Genomic DNA, 22,816 nt, shown 5'->3' on the forward strand with positions numbered 1-22,816 from the left:
AATGGTTATGACGTAATCAGAGAGCAGATTGTGATTGTATGTGGAGGAATAAAGACTTACAATCCAGAGCTCCATGTGTGGCGCATTCATTTGCATGCTTCGAGGGTGGAGAGGATGCTACAGGCCGTACAGTTTGATTATGTGAAAGCCTCTGCTTCTGTTCCCACCCCGACCTGAGCAACAAACATTTTTAATCGTGCTCAGCTCCAGGCCAGCACACATGCCATAGCATGCGTCTCCACGAGCAGAGCAGCAGTTCACGCCCCTGAACTGTGCAATCCTGTTCTTCTTCGACTACTCAAAAAGATCACCAGCCTCTAGCTTCATCAAGTAATGCGTAGCAACGGGTGGCTCAAGAGTATTTAACCTACCTGAAGGCTTTGCCTGTTGGGTGACATAATGTGCTAAAAGATGCAGGAACCGGTGCTTAAATGCAGATTCCCTCTTGTTATACCTCAAATCCAATAATGCTGAATATAAACACGACTCACATTGCTCATCCTGTCTTGTTTTTCGTCTTAAACGTGGGGTTCCCCCCACAGCATAAAAGTACCAGAATACAAAGAAATCAGAATAGTACCAGCTATTCGCAATGTGGTAGGGTCTACCTTCAGACCTAACTCATAAATTGGGTCTTGAGTCCATTCAATTCTATTTCCTGAACGCCTACATAAGATTACTCAATAACAGAATATCCCTGAATGATAATAAATACAGCTATTTTCTGAACTAATTTGGCATATCCACGCCATTTTTTGATGAAGTGCCATTTTCCTTTTATTGCGACTGTGCAACCTCCCCTATTTAACTTGTTTACATTTGGATTTGACTGCATGCCAAGTCTTTTATTGATGTTTTGTCATGTAAAACATATAGCAAAAAAACTAACTAATTAGACACAATTTTTCGTGCCATACTCCAATTGTTAGGAACTTCAGAAGCTGTTTTGCTAATTTGTTTAAGAGCATATTAGACATTACAAGAACTCTTTTTGAGATCATATTAAATTCAACATGTACTGAGATAGTAAAAATATATAGTATTATTAATTTCAAACAAGCCTGGGCATTATTGGTAGCATATACAAGAATTTGGACAGCAATACCATTTTATGTTAATTACTTAAGTTTCCCCAATAGTAGTACTGTGTACAATTTTCAGCTTAAGACAATGAGTCTGGGAGGTATCCCATTGCAAGATCTTGCGACGATCCATACTTACACAATTTGGACCTCATTAAATTCTGCACGAAGATCTAATGTTGTTTTTTTCAGTCAATCTTAAGGAAATTATTTCCCAACTTGTTATATGCAGGTAGATAGATGTCTGACCCTATCCATTAACCTAGAAGAGTAATGTGTGACTGTCACACAAAGCGTTGTGTCGCGATTGACTTTCCTACCATTAGGTTGTGCATTTACTGTATACCTTGACATGGGGTCTCCAACCTTTTCTATGATTGAGCTACTTCTGATCAGTAAATATCAACCTGAGCTACTCATGAATATTATAACTGTTACAATGTGACCAGATACAACAATATTCTAGGGTCCTATATACAAGTGGCCCGAGCTGCTGGAGAGTCACTTTTTTGGAGGCTCCAGTGTTGCAGAACTCTCAATCATGTCTGTGAGGCGACGCAAAGCCACCTTGCATGGCCTTTCATGGCCTTATAGATATGGAGTAAGGTAAGTCAGTGCAAAATGCCGCGTTGCCTTATTCTGCATCATGGAGGTGCTCCGTCTGCGTTTTTGGTGGGTGTTACCAACCAATGCCCATGGATTTTGACACAAGGAGATGATGGACTGAGCGCTGACCATTTTTAGACACTCACCCCCAGTCACAGATCTGGGATGAATCCATCATCATTCTTTAGCTCATTTCGCCACCCCAGTTCAGACCCAGTCATATGAAAATTAGTCATTACCCTGTTCCTTACGGGAAAAGTCCAGCCCAAATTACCATGCCAGGTCTTCCCTGGACCAGAAACAAGCATCCTGGGTTTCAGGGTAACACCCCTCATCAGCCAGGCTAAAGAATAGAGATCGCAATCTATTCGGGGCTACTCCAATCAACAATTGGAGGTAATTAAACATTGTGCACCCTTGATCTGGACAGTCGCCTTGACTTCCAGAAATTCTTGAGTTAGAATCCGGCATCAAACTAAATCCTTGTTATGACTTGTGGAAAAAAAACCAAAAATTAATTTGGAGTTCTTTTTTTAATAAACCGGATACGACAGACCCTACTTACGATTTCTATTTAATTCACCACAAACCCATTTGTTCTAATTACTTAATGTATCAAAAATGCTTTTGAACTGCCAGCGTTCGACCATTCCACCACCCCAACCAATTGGAATGCTCAATCTTCGTGTCAACGCACACTGAGATCCCGGAAGAGATGAATGATTAGGTAACTCAGAAGGCAGCTGATCTTGATGAAGTGAGTAACAAAAGCAAAATACCTGTGCTGATACCATTTTCCCCCTTTCTTTATCCTAATTATCATATACAGACTGTGACAACAGGCACCGCCTCCCACCGGGATCTATGTTACAAAAAATGTTCGTACTTTCAGTAAGAGGTATCATTTATTGCTCACACTTTAAAAAGTATATACTGGCAATCTACTCTGATTCATTATGCACCTTCCTTGGTTTGTTCTACATAACTAACAGGCGTGCCGGCATAATGTGGTGTTTACTTGATTACAGAAGTAATGGGCTAATTGGCCACAAAATGGCACATTATGTGTTATTTTGATTTTCTTAAATCTTAAATCTCGGGGCCCTTTTAAAACAACCTGGGAGCTCCAACATAATATGCAAGAGGTTCATCTTGCATTCAATGCTGCATGCTAGACTATGCGACCATTACACTCATGGTCGCACCAGTCAGTAGAGGATTCAACACTGGCTTGGGGTACATGCATTGATGATAGGTCGCCACCGCTGTGGACCTTTTAATGTTTCTAATCATGTTATGTCTCCTTTTCTCTTGCAGAAGTTATTTAATCTTACAGCAAAACTCGTAAGCTACACACTGTACACACCTATGCACACCTTAGTGCGTGTGCATAGTTCAGGCAATTTCAGGGCTATTCAACCCTGAATCACAGGTCCTGAAGTAAGCCAATCTTTTGGGAACATATTAACCGAAACATGTAGACCACAACCCATCACTTGGATTATTTTTATAATCTTTTGGAGACTTGCAAGACCATACTCTCTCATTCACATCCGAACAACTTGCTTTTAACCCTACCCCAGGGACCACATAATAAGGAATTTGGTACTCAGAGGTAGTTTTAAATTTCTCACTCTATCCACTTCTCAACCAAAGACACCACAAAAACCAGGACCGCTGTAAGCAGGCGTCAAAGCACACCCAGGAGGCATTTGGCCCCCTGGGTGGAACCCCATGTTGAATAATGCCACCAACAAGGTTGGTGGATGAGAGTTCTTTTATAAACCAAATGGGCTCCCTTCAAGGGAGACTTCTTCTGATGACCTTGACAATGGAGTTGATAAAAGCAATGTTCTGAGCATGTTCTCTTTGTTTGTTGATTCATAGTTAGGGGTGACGAATGAGCCCCTCTGTTCCTCTCTCTCCCTCAATTGTTAAGATTTTGCTATACTGTATCCAAATTGACAAAAGATGAAGAGTGACTTCCTACAGATCTTAAAAATTGTATTTTGTATACACCGATTGGTCAGTGTGGAGTACTTGTAGCGATCTAGACAGAGAAGGATTGGGGGCTAGCATGCGTTTTGCTGCTCACAGCAGAGAACGGACACTGGTGTTGAACATATGTTGTCTATGAAGCTTAAACAAGCTTTCTATAGAGCTGTCAGGGAAATCCACCCAGTTTGCACTTACGTTTTCGTCCAAAGATTCTAGCACAACGTATTACATGTTTTCACACAGTTTTTAAAGGAGAATGCTAATTCCCCATCCAAATATTAGCATTACTATCCAGTTTTTAAGCAATGTTACTAACAATTTTCTCCTAGATCAATTTATTTTTCAAAACTATGTAGAAGGAAAATCCCCGCCTCTCTTGTATTTTTGAATTTCAATTCTATCGTGCTTTGGCAACAGCTCTTAGCTCATTGTGCTTGGTGCTGCACCATTTGCCACACAGTTTGACAAAATGCACTGAGGGTAGAATGTATGTGTTTGGCTTTTGGTCAATTGCCTTCATGTGTCCCATTGTAGACACATTTTCCAGAAATGTCCTTTTGTAAACCCCAGGATACTTAAGACCCTGTGAAGATACTTTTAATTATGTACACTTTTGACTTACATTGGTTTAAAATACGGTATTTATCACTTATACTTCCTTTAAACATGTAGACTAAAACAATCAAAGGAAATGCATTGGGTGCTTTAAAATGTGTAAAAGACCTACCTTTTGCCATCGCTCGCACATTCTCTTGTCCTTACTGAGGGTCAAAGACCCCCATGAAATAACCCTCTAGATGTCTCTACCCATCCAGCTTCTAACTCCAAATATTTTCTACTTGACTGTTTCTTTTGGAAACTTATTTGTAAAAGAGTCATTATCAAAGTAACAAACGTCGCCGTTTTCATTCCTTACATTTGCAACAACTGGCGGCCACTTATTGGTTCAGGACATATAGCTTTCCTTCGTGTCACGCTACCAACATAAGAGTTCATTTAAGATGTCTACCACTACATCAGATATGTTAACAATCACAATTATTTTCTTCAGCCCCTGGTCACACTGCTCCCAGGCGAAGGCATGTTACTCACGTCATCAACCTTGTTTTTCAGGTGATAGTTTTTGTTCCGAAGGTCTGCTATCATACGCTGCAGTTCGTCGAGTTTTCTCTCTTTTTCGGTTCCTTTCATGGGCGTGGTATAACTAGTATCGGCGGGTGTTTGGGGTGTACGCTTCGAACCTTTCCTAAGTTTCGGACGAACTATAAGAGAATACAGAACAATTTATGAATTACTCACATTGTTAGGGATTATTTGTGTGCAAGCACGCATCAACAGACACAATCAAAATAGGGACCAGTCATCTGTTTAATAACACGGGTACTCTTAATCAGGGCTTTAAGTGGGATGAAAAAACTGGGGGGGGGGGGGGTTCTCGAAGGGGGCATGGAGTACGGCCACCACTGCCTCATGTAACGTAACTTCTGTTTTAGTGTTCTGAGTGTCGGCCATTTATTGCAATTTTTTTTCCTTTTACCTCTACGTGTACTTTGTATGCTCTTGTAACCTGCACACATCACTTTTTCCGTTTGTAACGTATCGTTTGCTACCTCTTGTATTTTGCTTGCCCTTGATACTTGCACGATTGTCACTATTGCCTCATGTAACGTACCGTTTGATTTTGTAACATGCTCACTTGTATTTTTGCTCCTTATGTATCATTACTGCTGCTATTGTGAAGCGCTCTGACACCTTCGGGTAAAGTCCGCGCTATATAAAAACGCATTAAATAAATAAATAAATAAAATAAATAAAAGTATGCAGTTAAGGGCGTGGCTTAAAACGCATAAGCAAAAAATCTGTGCTTAGAATAGTGACTGGCATTTTGCAGCTTCTGCGATTGAATCCAGATAGATAATACAATAAGTAAGATTACCTACAAGAAGCTGGACGAGTCTCTTTGAAGTTACCTTAAAGGCAGAGAAGGGTGGTACTGCTGCAGAGTTAAGATTTTTTTTTCACCCCAAGGGTGATGGCATGAATGGAGAGCCCGATAGAGACCCGTTTTGGCACCTGCTTTTTAGAACTGCCAGTGCTGAGAACCGGCAAGACGAGGCCCACTTAAAGCCATGCCCTTAATCTGCAAAGGAATACCAGGATGCCAGACACCCAAACGAATAACATCATTAAAACCATCAACTGTTACAGGCTCACTCACTAACAGTACTGGTTCCGCCTGGAAACCTGTACCTCTTAATAAACATACAAAGCATGAGAAAACTCCAAGTAGCATTTCCGAATAATATATGCATCATCGATACAAAATGTGCCATTTGGGATACAAACTAAACAGCCCCTAGTCCTAACTGCCCTCTTAAACAGCAGAAGTAAATGTTTATAGGCCTAAAATTACTACAGACAAAATATGTGACAATTATAAGACAATCCTTAGGCCGCAGACAGAAACGGAGTCATCGATGGTAGATTGGCACGATTTAGATAGCGAGCAGCCGCCGCTCGTGCGAGTAAGAGCGGTGGGGTCTGATTGGGGGGGGGGGGGTATTTAGACGGACAATCACGAGGGAAAATTGAGGTCCTTATTTATGAAGGCCTGCATCCCTTTTGCGCCGCCGTTGCAGCACTTTTAGTGACGCAGCGGCGGCATAAATAATGCACCATGTTGCATCATATTTACAAAGAGACGCATCTAGGCAGATGCGTCACTTCAGAAACCCCTCCACTATATAATACCTGCATCTGTATAATGTATGCAGGGTGGGCGTTTCCCCACAAGAAAGGGTCATAGGAGTGGAGCAGTGAAATCTGTGAGATTTTGCTGCGCCACTTCTAGGACGCCAATGCGTCAAAACCTTCCGCCTGCCTCATGGAAGGCGTAAGGGTGACGCAGGCCCTTTTACATGGGGCTTTCCCCAGGTGAAAGGAACATTGCGAAAGTTGTGTAACGCTTCCAACACAACTCCAGGAATGCGCCACTTTTGCACCGACAGATGTGTCAGTAATAATGATGTATCTATCATTCCTTGCGACATGATGTGTCATACTGTAAATATGACGCATCGTTGATGTTGCAAGGAGGGCGCACTGAGAAGTGTTGCATCGCTGCTTTCACTCAGCGATGTGCCACTTCTCATAAATGAGGCCCTAAGTATTTATTTAATTTTCCCTCGTCATTGTCCTTCGAAATCCCCCCCACAGCCGGCCCACTTCCCCACCACTCTAACCTGCACGGGCTGCGGCTGATAACACGCCCCAGGCATTGAGTCTTATTTGTTAGTTCTTTCTCAGTTGCTTTTAGTGTAACAAACTGATATTGAACACATGAGCAGCTGAGTGAATTCAAATCGGACCTCGAGGTGCTGATGTAACTCCCTTCACGTTCATCACCGGAATAACCAACTTAAGCTGAGATGGTTTTTCTGTAGCCCACAAACAATCGGAAAATGTAAAATACTGCGCCCAAGTATTTATTTATTTATTTCACATTATTAAATAGTGTGTCTCTACGATATTAGGTGTAACTGTGTGCACTTTATAAATGAAAACCGCGGAGACCATGCATCACCTAAAAGAAAATGACAGTGCTTTAAAACAAAAAAAAAGTCAAAGTAAATAACAATTACTTTTTCGTGAAAGAGAGGAGCGATGAGAAGGTCTATTGCATAGTGAGTGGTATTAATGATCTTGCTGTACACCGTTTAAAAAAAAAATACATAATAAAGCCAATGCAAGCAGGTAAAATTAATTGATGGATGAAATAACCAAGATAATACTGACAAACATTTGTGAAGGGAATCCTAAAGGAAGCGTAAGGTCTAGTCTTATAAAAAACTAAAAGCTACCCAAAATGCTTGTTTGCAAAAAACGTTACTGCACGCAGGGCTTTAAGTGGAATGAAATATCTAGGGGGTCTCTCAAAGGGGCACGGCCGATGTAATTAAGGGCCTGGCAAAAATACACGCAAGCTAAAAGTCTATGCTTAGCATGGTGTGTCCCCAACTGGTATTTTGTTGCTTCTATCATTGCATACTGATATATAACATTGATGCAACAAGTAACATTACACCTACTACAAGCCAGGGATATTGGCTTTGCCAATGGTTGTTGTTTGTGTAAGATAAATCAACAACAACTATGGCTTCTTTGTATAGAATATTGAAAATGCTTCAATTCTGAAATGATGAGACTGTGAAAGTACTATAGCGAGTCTCTAAAGTTACCTTAACCCACAAACAACAACCATTGGCAAAGCCAATAGCCCTGGCTTGTTGTCTTACCTCTTCAGCAGTACCAACCTTTACTGCTTTTGAGTCAAAATCAGTAAAGGGTGGTACTGCTGCAGAGTTAAGATTTTTTTTTCACCCTTTTTTGCAAAAATGGAGAGCCTGATAGAGACCTGGTTCCGCTCCTGCTTTATAGAACTGCAGGTGTTCACCACCGACAAGACCCAGTCCACTTAAAGTCCTGACAGCACGTGAGAAAACACATCAAGAAAAAACAGTGACCACAATATACAATTGTACTGAGAACCAAACAAAAGGGAACATGAACCAACGAACCCTGACTGTGCTCAGTGAAGATCAAAGCATGAAGTGGGTTGCAAAGTAAGGTTTATACTTAAATGGGTAATAGCGCTGGACAAATATCGAGTGACCACAAATATCCTGTTGATATTGCTATGCATCCTGAACCGTATGTTTGGAAATAAGAGGTGCACAACTGTCTGTTTGGTTAACAGGGAAGTTGGTGTTGTGAGATGATGTAAGGTGATTTACATTAAGATGCAGATATATGAAAAACTCACACTGTGTAGCCCGCAAAGCAGTGCTTAATTTGTAAAATATTAAGTCCAGTTGCTCAAAATGTTGTAAGAGGCCACACCCACTCCCCGCCCCACCTACTCCCTTCACTGGCTCCACCCACTTACTCTATTGACTCCACTTACATCCTCAACTGGCACGGCTGAAAGCCAGATGTAATACCCGATCTGAATTCCTACCTTGGTAATATGATGGTTGACTTGAAACACATGTTGGTTTTCCAGCTCCCTGGAAAGGATATCGTAATAAAATTGAGGCAAAACTACAAAGAGACAGAATGTCATGACTTTGGGAAACAAAGATAATTAACTTTTTATGAACATGAAAGGCCTGACTCTAAAGTAATGCTGAAATGACTATCTACTTCTGTTGTATTTTGTACCATCCTAAGCTGCCCTGGACCAGTCTATTGCTAAAATACAGTACCATGCTGTTGGACATGGGCCTTTTTTGGCTAAAGTTCCTTACACTTTTTGGTTTTCCCCTACACCTTTTTTCTGACATGGTGTTGCCAACTTAGATGCTTTGGGCACTTTGCCACTGCTGATCAGTGTCAAAGTGCAAATAGTCCCTGTGTAAAATGTAATGGTAATTGGTTGTCCATGATTGGTATGTTTGCCTTACTAGTAGAGTACCTAGTAAAGTGCACTATGTGTGCCAGGGTTGGTAATGCAAATGCTACTAGTGGGCCTGCAGCACTAATTGTGCCACACACACAAGTAGCCTTAAAGAGAGAACTCAGGCCTGCCACTGCAGTGCCTGCGCACAGTTTGTTAAACTGTCATGTTGTCCTGACAAGTGCACCCACTTATCAGGCCTTACCCTTCCCTTTCTATGCACATCAGACACCCCTATGTTAGGCCCAAGGTACCTCCTGGGCAGGGTGCAGTATATGTGAAAGGTAGGACCGGTACTGAGGTGTGTGCCATGTCCTGACAGTGAAATACTCTCCATTTTGTTTTTCACTGTTGAAAGACCACCTTGCCCATAGGACAGAATGGGGAGGCTGTGTAATATGTTTCCAGCCTATCTTCCCAAAGGCTTAAGATTGAGAGATGAAGTTTAGTATGTCTGAAATCACAATTCAATAACACATCTTTTTGTGAAGGTGGTTTTTGCATTGTGTGTTTAGAAACCACTCTTTTAAAAGTGGCTGGGTTTTTGTGCTCTAACATTTCTGTGTGTCTCTGCCTGGTTGTGGATTGACTGTCTGGATCTGAAAGTGATAGGATCTGGGGAATGTCTTGACCCAGGGGAGGAGGTGAGACAGCAACAGGCTGACCTGCATCTGGAGTGTAGGGGGGAGGAGTAGCCCCTGGAGGTGAAGAGGCCAGGGCTGTCGCCATAAAACAATGGCTCCATGCCCTGCTGAGTGATTAAGGATCCAGACCCCCACTATCAAAGGAATAAAGAGTCACTGGCAGAGAGACACCTGGAACTGGTTTAGACAGGGGTCAGTGCCCCCCTGAACACAAAGACTTCAAAGACATTGAGGGGTACAACTATGGGAGCTGAAACCCCTGAACGTTGGATTGATCAAGACTGTAAAGGATTGAAACTACTTCTTGGTCAAGAGGAGCCTCTGCCAAGGAAAAAACAGCTGAATAGACTGAAGGAAAGGACTGACCCTTTCTGTGTGTTCTGGGGCTGGCCTGCAGTTTGCTGCTTTAACCAAGGAGAGGCTAAAGGGATTTTGCTGTGTGCTGTGTCCCCCTGCTTGAAAGGACTTTGCTGTGCTGTGTCCTGAAGTAACTTAACCCCAATGGCCCGAGGTGAGCTGGCTCCCTGTTGTGGAAACTCAGGAACACAAAAGTTTCCAGAAGTGTCTCCGTGACGCTGTGTGCATGTGCTTTGTGCCGCCTGAGACCTTTGTAAGCCGTGCCATGTGACCGTGGGCACCTGGAGTCCAAGCGAGTCTCAGCGACGCTGTGTGTTTGTGTGCTTTGTGCAGCCTGAGACCTTCATGAGGATTGCTCTGTGACCGTGTACAACAAAAGTTCATGAGTGTCTCAGCGATGCTGTGTGTGTGCCTTTTGCAGCCTGAGACCCTCGGAAGAATTGCCCTGTTATCGTGGGCACTAGAATTTCAAGTGTGTCTCATGTCCTTTTTGCAGCCTGAGACCCTCGAAATAATTGCCCTGTGATTCTGAGCACCCGGAGTCCAAGTGAGTCTCAGCAATGCTGTGGGTGTGTGCTTCGTGCAACCTGAGAACTTCATGAGAATTGCCCTGTGATCGTGTGCACCCTGAACTCAAGTGAGTCTCAGCGACGTTCTGTGCGTGTGCTTTGTGCAGCCTGAGACCTTCGTGAGGATTGCCCTGTGACCGTGAATATCTGAGGCAAGGGAGTCCCAGCGACACTGTGTGCGTGTGCCCTGTTGCAGCCTGAGATCTTCGTTATTGGCACGGAATCAACCAAGTCGCATCGGAGGCCCAAGTCGCAAGAGGCGGAGTGGAGAGCGAGGTCGCAGCCCCCAGGTAATGTGTGTCGGCGCCTGGTGTGGGGTGCGGGCTCGGAGAGAGATGCTCTTGGCCTCTCCCCTTCTTGCAGTGCAAGCCTCTGTTCCAGCTCGTATCGCGGCCCATACGTGCCAAGGAGTGGCAGTAGCGGGGCCAGAGCATGGAGCTGCATTGTGATTTACACCAGACCCGTGTTGGTGGCAAATGTTGCCGGAAACTGACAGCGAGTAAGTATGAGGGGCAGAGAGACCGTCTGAAGCACCGTGATTGGTGCTGGAGACAGTATTACACATTGCATTAACTCTGCATTACGAACTACCTGATTGTTGCATTACGCATTGCATTCGTTTGCAGATCGAACTACCTGATTGTTGCATTACGCATTGCAATATTTCTGCATAACGAACTGCCTGATTTTTGTATTACGCATTGCATTTGTTTGCAGAACGATCTACCTGATTGTTGCATTATGCGTTGCATTATTTCTGCATAACGAACTGCCTGATTGTTGTATTACGCATTGCATTAGTTTGCATAACGAACTGCATTATTTTTACATTGCAAAGTGCTTGATTCTTGCATTACGAACTGCATAGCATTGCATTAGGACTGTAAAGGATCATCTAGAATTGCTCATTAATACCGCCAGAACTTACAAGAGCTGGTTGGCATAATAACCAGCCAGGAGCAATATTACAAATAAGCATTTGTTGGATTTTTATCGTGTGGTCTCAACGTATATCTTTTTATATAAACTTATACTTGTTTTTATATGAAACTTATGTGTAGTCCTTTTGTGGTGTCACCATTGGGTCAGTGGGAGCGTGGGTGCAAATACTTTACACATTTGCCTCGAAGATAAGCCTGGCTGCTCGTGCCAAGCTACCAAGGGGGTGAGCAGGGGTTATCTGAGAAGGTGTCCTTCCTTTCCCTGACGTGGAAGCGAGGGTCCCTACTTGGCCTAAGGTACCTACCTCAGCCAACTATGTCTCCCGGTTCTAACACATACCTTACACACTTCTCAATTCTTTTACTCTGAGAATTTGGAGATTTCGCCCCTGATATATGTACATTTAGTTACTAAAGGATATATGGCATTATAGAGCTCAGAGATTCAAGCCCACGATACAGCCATCTAACAAGTATATATTGGACTCAGCTGGATGCACAATATGCACCACTCTGGCATATGCATGACTTGTAACTGATTTATGCACATCATTCAGTCCTGTAATATGCCCAATATTGTAACTGTATTCATATAGTGCTTCCGGGGGGGGGGGCGTGGCTTGGTGACCAACTATGGCAGACGCATGAGCTCGCTGGTCCGTGCCGGCATGACTACAATCCTGTGATACCTAGCAGAAGAGCGGGCAGCGAGTTCTGGACAAGCTGTATACTTCTCCAGAAAGCGCTCTACCTCGAGTGTAGAAGGTCGGAACCACGAAATCGGCACAACAGCTAATATAGATCTGCGATTGGTTGCGAGCCAACTAAAAAAATGGCGGCCTTGGATGATCGAGGCCTACCTGCCTAAAGTGTGCATGGACACAGCGCTCTTATTTCATTTATTCATTTATAAAGTTTTATATAGCGCGAACAATACCCTAGCAGGTATCAGAGCACTTTACATTACAACATTTGGAAACATTAGATGGTTGAGGGAGTAATATACATATATTTAATATTCAACGTTCATTACAAAAAGAGGTAGACAGTGGTAGATAATATAACATATGTTGCTAACAGTAACGTATGATTGAAAGTTTTAGGATGTGAATTTGTTCATTAGAAGCATTTTCACTTCTTTTTGAAGGTGGAGCCGGAAGGGATTCTGCGTACATCTGGAGGTAAGGAGTTCTAAATCTTCTGTGCGATAACAGAGAAGACTCGGCAGCTCATTTTCTTTTTGTGGAAGGATTGTGGTTTCAGTAGTAATGAGCTCACACTTCACGAATGTCTGCAACCTCCAGACAGCTCTAGCTTTTGTGCTAAGAAACTGGGGGTTTTGAAATGAAGGGCTTAACCGGATATGCAGGCGATCTGTAGTTGTATCCTTGCCTCGTATGTTAGCCAATTCAGTTCTTTTAAGGTCGGAGGAATGTGGTTATTACTTTTTGTTCCAGAGTCCAGCCTGGCCAGAGCGTTAAGAGATGCCCTCAGCGGGCCAGCTTGTATTTGGGAAGTCAGCATAGAGTGGTGCTTCCGTAGTCCAATGTAGGCAGCACAAGGGCTTGTACTGCCATTTTTAAATTGGCCTGTGGGAGGAAGGGTTAAGTTTCCTTAGGATACTCATCTTATGATTAGCTCCTTTGGTGGAATTACTGATATGCGCCTGCTTATTCAAGTGTTTGTCTAATGTGATTCCCAAGGATTTAGCTGAGTCAATGATGTGGGGAGAGCAGTCAAAGGTGGGTATATGCTTCAGCCAATGGGCTATCTTGGGTATGTGGTTGGGGTTGGATGAGGAGGAATTCTGTTTTTTTGATGTTGAGCATTAGGTGCTTGTCAGTGAGCCAACTTTGAGTATTATGCAGAATAGCGTTGAGGGAGATGAAGTCTTCTGGGGAGGAGATTTTCAAATAAAATTGTGTTTTCTGCATAGAGGCGATATAGAATGTTTGCACAGTTCAGCGCGTTTGCCAGAGGTTCTATGAGTAGATTGAAAAGAATGGGTGATAGTGCTGAGCCCTGCAGGAGCCCTGGGTGACCATGGAGGGTTGAGAGAGTGATTGCTTCATCTTTATTCTTTGGGTTCTGTTGTTTAGGAAAGAGGTAAACCATTGTAGCAGAGGACCAGATAGACCCATCCCTCGTTCCAGAAATGACAGTAGGTTGTCATGTTTAACCATGTCAAAAGAGGAGGATAAGTCAAGTAGTATCAAAAGACATGATTATTTATGGTCTAGCATTTTTAATATGTCATCCATTATGTGGGTGAGTGCTGATTCAGTGCTGTGTCCTTGACGGAATCCGAATTGGTGTTGGTCTAGGAGGTTGAAATTCTCAAGGTGTTTGCATAATTGAATTTGTACACATTTCTTTTATTAGTTTCGCCAGAGTGGGGATGTTGGATATACGAACGGTAGTTGTTGAGATCTGAGGAGAGGGAATTGACTTTCTTTAGTAAAGGTTTTCCCTGCCCTACTTTAAGGCAGGCAGGTATGTTGTCTTGCCTAGGAGGCGTTTACAATCTTTGACCATAAGGGTAGAATAGAAATTTTTATCATTTTGAATAAGGAAGGAGGTAGTGGATTAGTGAAGTGATTGGAGGGATTAATCGCAAGAAGAGTGTTATAAATATCATTTTAAGTGTAGGGCGTGAAGGTGTGCCAAGAGGCATTGTTTTTTGGAGTTCCCGTCGGTGTACTAAATTGGTCCTTGACCTGGGAGTAAAATGTAGACTCATGGTCGGTAGCTGGTGGAAGGGCATTCTTAGATTGTATGTCGTATTCAATGTTTTTTGTTTTTTCTAGGAAGAAATTGTCAAGCTCCTCACAGCAAGGGGTAGCAAACTATCTAAGATCTGTAGCGTTTGGTGTGTTGTGTGATTGTTGTTTGACTATGTCCAATAGTTTTTGGGATGATTAATGGCTTGGTTCAGCTGGGTTCTAAAGAAGTCCACCTTTTCCTTTAAGATTTTCCTGTTGTATGTATTCCTCAGTGCTCTAAGGTGATTTAGGTGTTCTAAAGAGTTTATCGATCTCCATATCTGTTTAGCTGGTCTTAGCTTGAGCCAGTCAGAGTTCAGATTGACGTCGAACCATGGTTTGAAGATTTTGGTGGAAACGTTTTTTTGTTGGAGGGGGGCAGTTGAATCAAGCATTTCAAGAATAGTGGAATTGTAAAAGTCTGTGAGGTCGTGAACGTCTACCATGCCTGTCTGGGGGATCACGTCGGAGTTGCATCAGTTTGCTAGGTCGATAGGGTTGATATTTTGGATATTCCTTTTCCATTGTTTTGTTTTTGTAGGTTGGCATCATTTCAGACTCACCTCAATATTGATAGAGAAGAAGATGCTGTAATGGTCAGACCAATCACAGGGGAAAATGAAATCTTAAGAGACATTGTTCGTTTTAGCTATGATGAGTTCTACTGTGTCTCCCATATTGTGGGTTGGACTGTCACAGAATTGGGTCAGATCCTGATCAGACAGGAAGGATTTAAGACAGCTTACAGCATTATCATTCCAGTGGAGAATGAAATCTCCTAGAAAAATCTGCGCCACTTGTGAATTGTCATTGGGTATAATGATTTCCATTATCTGTTCAATGAATGGCAGATTATCACCAGTGGGTCATAAATTATGTGAAGTTTGCTAATGAGGCAGTTATTGTTTGTGATGTTGATGCAAAGATATTTACAGATGGATATAGAGTCGGAGTCTGTTTGATTAACTGAGATTGTGTTTCGGTAAATGCAGGCTAACCCACTGCCAGGTTTTGTGGCTCTGTGAAGGCGGATTATGTCATGACTAGGAGGGACCAGTAGGTTTAGGATAGGAGAGGAGGAGCTATTTAGCCATGTTTCAGTAAGGATAACAATCTTAAGCTCATTTGAGAGGATGAGATCATAGATGTCGGACGTATGTTTGCTAGCTGATCTGCAGTTGAGGAATGCGCACTTAAGTTTGCTAGTAGAGTGGGTGAGGGCTGACTGCACTATGTTGATATTTTTGAGGTTTCCGATTTTTATAGATCTGTTGTTGTGAGTAGGTTCTCTGTAAGGGTTAGCTTGAATGGTTTGACTACTACCATGTAGAGGCTTGCTGTTGTCTATAGGACTGGCATAAGATAGGAGGAGGTCACGTATGTCAATGTCAGATAACTCAGCAATTAGTCTCTTGGGACGAGAAGGGTCATTGAAGGAAGGTATATTATTATATTATTCTGAATAGTATACTCAGGGTGTGGATTTTTGGTGATATATCTGCTAGTTTGATAACTGATTCAGTTTGTGGTGGCATTAGTGGCTCTGTGAGAGTTTAGTTCTATTGTAATGGTTGATATATTTTGCATTTCGTCCTTGAGATGGGATAGGCCGAGGGATAGCTCGTTGAAGCGTGCGGTCCAACCAGAGTTAGGATAGCTAGTTATGTGTTAAGTTGTTCGATCTATTAGAGAAGGGAGTCCGCATGTTCGGTCTGGGTGAGTGGGGATGATATTATTAGATTCCAATAGGGTTAGTTGATCAGGACGGATTGGGGGAGGGACCGTATGTGAATGGGTGATGGCCTGGATAGGTGACAGCATGGTAGGGCCTGTTGCATCTGAGAAGGGTATGATCGAAGAGTGGTGAATAAGGTTGGGGGTAAAAGTGTAGAGAGGGGGAGGAGACGATCATAGACGATCATAGACCAGAGTTGTTGGCAGGTCATGGGGAGCCACGCGGGTTGGTTCATCTGTAGGTGAGATGCGTGGGTTATCAGGAGTGGGTTATGAGTTGAAGGATGCTCCATTGGACATCAATGATGTCAGGGGGGTGTATGCACTGGGTTGGCCTGTGGCTAATCGGATCCTTGTCCATTTAGGGCCTGGGGACCCTGGGGTGGTTGGGTTCGTTATGAGGGTATGGTAAGATTTAGGTACAGTTGATGCAGTCATAGGATATAGGGCCAAACAGACCTAGTGAAAGGCTTATGGAACTATTGTTTGAGCAAAGGCATTTCAGTTATAGCGGAACACATTCCTGGGTTGAAGAATGGGATAGCAGATTGGTACTCGAGAAATTTCAAGGACTCCTGCAACTGGAGACTGGACAGGCAAGTATTCCTAGCCATCTAATCCAAATGGGGTCCCTTCAAGACAGACATATTTGCAGATCGACTGAATACTCAACTGAAGAATTTCTTCAGTTGGAGACCAGTCCCTCAAGCTCAGAAGGTAGATGCTTTCCTTCAAGATTGGATGGGCTTAGCACCTTATGCTTTCCCGCCTATTGCAATGCTTCCTCGCCTGCTCCTTCATGCTTGACGTTACCAACATAGCATGGTCGTAACATATTGTGGTAGAGTTGGAATACCGTCTGGGTAATCAGGATGTTTAATGATAGGGAGTGGGTTTTTCTTGTTCAATGCTTTCTTGAGAATTGGGAAGATCGTGTCTACAATAGCGATATTGACATTTGAGGTTTGTATAAGGATATTACCATTGTTGTATAGGGATATAGAGGCATTCGCAGAAGTCTGAGGCGGATACCGTCAATTTGAGGGCATGTGGGGTTTTTCTGGAATCGGAGATTCGAAGCATGGAGTAGAGGATATTTTCTCCAATGTGCCCGTTTTCTGGTGTGGAAGATGAGGTTGTTAGTCAGTACACCTTTGTTGATTCAGAAATAAGGATCTGAAATAAGGGCCTCTGGATGAGTTTTGATTAGCCTGTGTTTGAACTTTTTTGCAGTATTTTTGGATAGATTGGGTGGATAGTTAATGGTGAAGGCAAGTAGTCTTGAGGGTTCTAGGTTTTGATCCATTTTTTATCTTTGTATATTCTCTTCTTTCTTTCCTTATTTTTCGAAGACTCCCTTTCTACTTCCTTTCTGCCTTGCAACTTCCTTCTCCTTTTTACTGGAGTCTTCTCTTCAATTCATTTACTGTCTAGTGAAGACACTGGTGGAGGATGATACCATTAAAAAATGCCCGCCACTTTTACAAGCTTAGTTTGTTGTTCCTATTTTGATATACATTCTGAGAACGGAGGGGTGCACCATCTTTGGAGAGGGAGCTGGTAGAGGGGATTATTTCAACAAAATGGAGGTCTGGGCCTCCAGGCACTGGGGGACAGACTCTCTGCAAATAAAAGACGATGACACAGAGCAGAGGCTCCCACAAAGATAGCCACTTCGCAGGCCAGAAGGGGAGAGCACGGCTCCCTTGTGGTCTCCTCGCTCGGGCTGTGACTGTCTAAGAGGCAGTGAATTAATAAATGTCGCCCTCCACCATGGTCCACACTACCCATAGCAAGGGGCGATTCAAGATGCCCAGGCAGGCGTTATCTAGGGGACAAGGAATCCATCATGGTCCCACCAAGCATCCTCATGGGAACAGTCAAGGACCCATGGTCGGCACTCAGCTCGGAAGACGTGACGCTGCTCTACCTTAGCGAAGCCCAGAAGTCCGAAATGGGTCATCGGCGACAGGGCGGCAAAATGCTCTGCACCCACCAGGATGACCTGGTCTGCACCAACTCTTTATCGGGTCCGCTAGGAGCCAGCCACTCTCCAGTCCCTCCTGCCCAGTGCCGGCTGCTCTACCTCAGCGGGCCCAGAAGTTTGAAATGGGGCGTCGGTGACTGGGCGGTAGACTGCTGGGCACTCACCGGGAAGATCCGTGTCAGCTCATCGCCAAGTCTGCAAGGAGCCAGACAGACTCCGGGCCCTCCTGCCGGGCACCGGCTCGACTCAAAGTCCTTTCCATGACCCGTCTGCAGCGGGTCCCATGCGGCATCAGGTCGACACAACCAGAAGATGGGGAACAGGTTTAAGCTAAGGATTTATACCAAATACTAATCCCAAACCCCAGGAGCTCCTGTGCAGACCTCCATACAGTGGCCATATTGGGCTATGTCTCTGGAAGGAAACTGCAATTATTGAGCAGCGGAGGATCGGCGGACACTAAAGAGCCAGAGGACAGCACACCCTGTTTGCAACATAGCGAATCCTAAAATGAAAACCAAAGCCGGCCTACAACAGGCAGCTGCTGGGGACACTGTGACACTCCGGGGGCCGCGTCACCTGGCACAAGCAGTAATTGGCCACTGGAAACCCATCTGTACAGGTGACAACCTGTGAATGCTGGCAAGGCCAGAGGAAGGGACGGAGCCCCAACCGAGCCCAGGGCTGACCGGGGAGCGCAATCCAGAACCTGCAGTATTCTTTCTGCACTGGGACTGCACGGGTCCCCAAGCCACTAAATAACTTGTAAGAGCTGTGAGTACTTGGTGCGACACAGAGGCCCGGGTTAAGCATGGCGGAGGGAGCTGGCCCTCTCTCCCCTTACACGATGTTTGAGAAGCATCGGCCCGGGCTGTGACCAACCCAAACAAGAGAAATTCCCAAAACCTAGTGCTACCCCTGAGATAGCTGCCCCCTTAGAGCTGGACTCTCCACAGCATCTTTGTGACTTACCGGGCCTGCGAAGGTTCTCACAAGACCACCCGTTCCTTACTCCCAGCGAGTTGGGTAAAACTTATTGCATAAAAAGGAGCTAAAGGAAATGGCGACTTTCTACTTATAAAAACAACACTGAGGTGGCACCTCTGGTCGATCAACTGTTTTGGTGGAGATGAGAAAACCCAGAATAAAGGCGACCAGAGCGACAACAGATCGTGGAGACAACGCCACTGACCAACAACCAGAGGCTCCAGCAGGGGTAGCCCTGGTACAGCAGCAACTGGCCAAGATACTAGAGGCCATAGCAGATACTAAGCCCAACCTCCACCAGGACATTATCACAGTATCGGTTGGCCTGGGACTACTTCGTATGGAACATCGTAAGCTAGCGGAGAGGGTGGGGATTGCATAAACTTCCATTGGATATCGTCAAACTGCGCAACAATTGCTGGCACATAAAGTTGAGGAGCTTACTGACCCGGTTCAAACATATAGAAACTGGAGAGGTCTTCTGAGGCCAACACTGTACGAAACCAGGATTATCAGAGGGGACAGAAGACAAAGATATGTTAACCTTCCTTGAAACCTGGTTTCGTACAGTGTTGGCCTCAGAAGACCTCTCCAGTTTCTATATGCTCGAAAGAGCGCATCGGGTCCTTGCCCGCCCACCCACGCCAGGTCACCCACAGTTCCCGGAAGTGGTGAGGCTCCTGCAGTTTAGAGAAAGGGATAACCCCTGCAGAAAGCAAGAACTGATGACCCATTCATGATCGATAACTGCAAGATATCCATCTTGACTGATTATACCCCTGAGGTTCAGCAGCGAAGGGCCTCATTCAATGAAGTAAAGAAGGAGTTACATGAAGAAGGCTTGTAATACTCCCTTGTGTTCCCGCTAGGCTCTGCATAATACTGGAAGGAAAAACGAATTCCTGCGATGACCCTGGGGTGGGTTGGAAGTGGATTGAAGCCTATAAGTCGGGAGAACCACCTCCGAAGACGGACTCTGCTACCATGTGCCAGGATTTTCATGCCAGGAAAAGGTCCCGAAAGAGACCCAAATGAAGACCATCTAAGAAACAGAGCCCATCACAAACAGAAAAAGAAAGAGCTGTGGCATTCCAGGCAGTAGCCGAAATCATGAAACCTAGGAAGTCTGCTTCGGAGGCTGGTTTGCCCTCGGTGAAGGGAACCTGGGACTCTGAATCAGACTCGTCTCGAACAGACAGTGTCCTGATGCCAATGGTTGCCCCAGAACTGCAGATAATCTCTGAGTTAACAACCCTGTTTGATCGTGTAACACATAGAAGTGAAATAGAACGCTCTGCAGATTTGAGTAAAAAGTGCTGGATTTATTGTTACCTGAACGGGAGCGGTCTGGCATGACAACTACAGCTTGTGAGCAGTGACCTACCGCCACCTAGAAGTCCGCACCCATGCCTAGTTTGGGTCTTCTGCTGCGACTGATGCACTATTTGCAGTTTGGGTGGCTGGCCATTGCCATACTGCTCTGAGGCAAGGGATTTCTGCTTTTCTGGTATTTTTTCTTTCATTGTTTTATTATTTTCTGGACTAGGAGGGCAGTGGGGAGCTGGGATTGGGGTTGAATTCCTCCGAACACATCACACACTGAAATTTCTGACATGGAATATCAGGGGGAGAGGTACAGCTGCAAAATGGCATTATATGTTATATTCCAGATAGATACCATAAAATAGGCCTCGGTAATTTCATTACACTTCACCTATATTCTTCCCTACATTACACTTATAACAGTTTACAGGGACTGACCTTTTACCTAGATACGACACTGCATTCAGAACACGTGTTTTCCCTAGTTCGAGATCTCATACATTATGCATGAGGATACTTAGAAGCACAGCAGGACCACCATCTCCTGTATAATATCTATGTTTTAAGTTCATGCCCAATGTCATCCTCAGGCCAACACAGTAATACAGCGATGTAGGACCCCTGGGGAGACCTATGGGTATGTATACATCACATCTTGCTAAGAGAAGGAAGAGGAGACCAAGACTTCCCAGCCGACACACGGACCAGACACTCCTGCTCGCAGTCGTCTAACATCCCTTGTGGGGTGTTCCACTAGAGACCAAGACGGGGTCCCACAGTCTCTCACTTCAGGTAATGGGGTTGACTAAATCCTAGAGGGATTCTTGGCTTAACACCCATACACATTTTAGATACATGTAGGTACATCTAGTTAGGAAGGCAATGTAGGAGTTCACATCTTTTTACCATGTGTTTTATTTATTCATATGTATTCATGATTATTGTAAGATGGTAGAGCTATACTATCCATTTACCTTTATAGTACTGCTAATCATTTATATATTATACTGTCTCACGGTTGTTGCAGCTCATCTATTCTACACCAGAATAACAACTGTTCAATAAATACTTATTGAAAATATCCAGCCTGTTTATTCTGTGTATCTCTCTGGGAAGAAACTAAGTAGGCACAAGTGACTGAGCGAAAAGTAGTACATTGTTTCCACGGTCCTGGGGGATCAGGGTTGTCATATTCAATGGTTGCAAATAACTATTCTCTCCTTGGAAAGAGGAGATTCTAGTGGCACTGTCAGCTAGTTGGTACAAAAGGCCAACATACCAGGTGGGGGTGTCCAGAATCAGTCTGGTACCAACCCTACAGTATATGTTTTCTAAACGTGCAGATCCTGTATAATTACTATAGGAGCCACACAACGAATATACATAGATACTTACAGAGAAGAGGGGTGTAGATTGCTTTACTACAAAAGACACATCTTGGACAAAGCGAGGTAGAGAAATTACGCAGATGATGGAGAGGGAAGATCCTGGCAACCTCTTATTCTGCGTTTTATATAGCGCGAACTTGACCTGAAGATATCAGGTGTAAGAGGGCTTTACATGAGCACTAGTTTAATTACAGATGGCTACATTCATTTTTGTTAGACACAGGGAGATTAAGTGACTTGCACAGAATCACAGGATGTCAAGCATCCCTGCTGAGACTCAAACCCGGCTCCTCAGCTTCGAGGTCGAACGGTCTAGCCGTAAGGCTACATCCTCTCCCCATATGTCAGGGGGTGTTAACATGGATAAGAGCAGAAGTACCCTTTGAACGCTCACATACTTTGGTGGATAGAGAGGGCAGATACATATTCTTGAAAGGGTGGCTGCTTGGACACGAGAGCACACTGGGCAGTATATATGCCCCAAATCAAGAACAGGTACTATTCCTTCAAGGTCTGTCGGCCCACAGTGCTGAAATAACAGTGACTGGCATGATCATTGGGGGCGATTTTGACTGCGTAGCTAACACCACATTAGACACGTTAAATCCCCCACTGCCAGAAGCCCAGGCCCACCGCACAGTGGCAGGATTCAGGGACTGTGTGGGACATTGGGGGTTGGAGGATATTTGGAGGACACAACACTTGAACGACAGAGATTACTCATATTACTCCTCTATACATCAAGTACATACGAGGATAGTTGCTTTTCTTTTCTCCTCTGGCTTAGGGCACTGTCTCACACACACAGAGTACTTGGGGTGCACCTTTTCTGATCATAGTCCCTTACTGATGTCCTTTCCACCTGTAGGGAAGCGCCCACTGATCCCATTGTATCGTCCCAACCCACAGATGTTAGAAGACCCTTGTTTCAAGGAGTCTCCGTGTACTGCCATAGATGATTACTTTACCATCAATACACACAG

Source organism: Triturus cristatus, chromosome 2_2 (assembly GCF_964204655.1).
Source record: "Triturus cristatus chromosome 2_2, aTriCri1.1, whole genome shotgun sequence".
Taxonomy (NCBI): domain Eukaryota; kingdom Metazoa; phylum Chordata; class Amphibia; order Caudata; family Salamandridae; genus Triturus; species Triturus cristatus.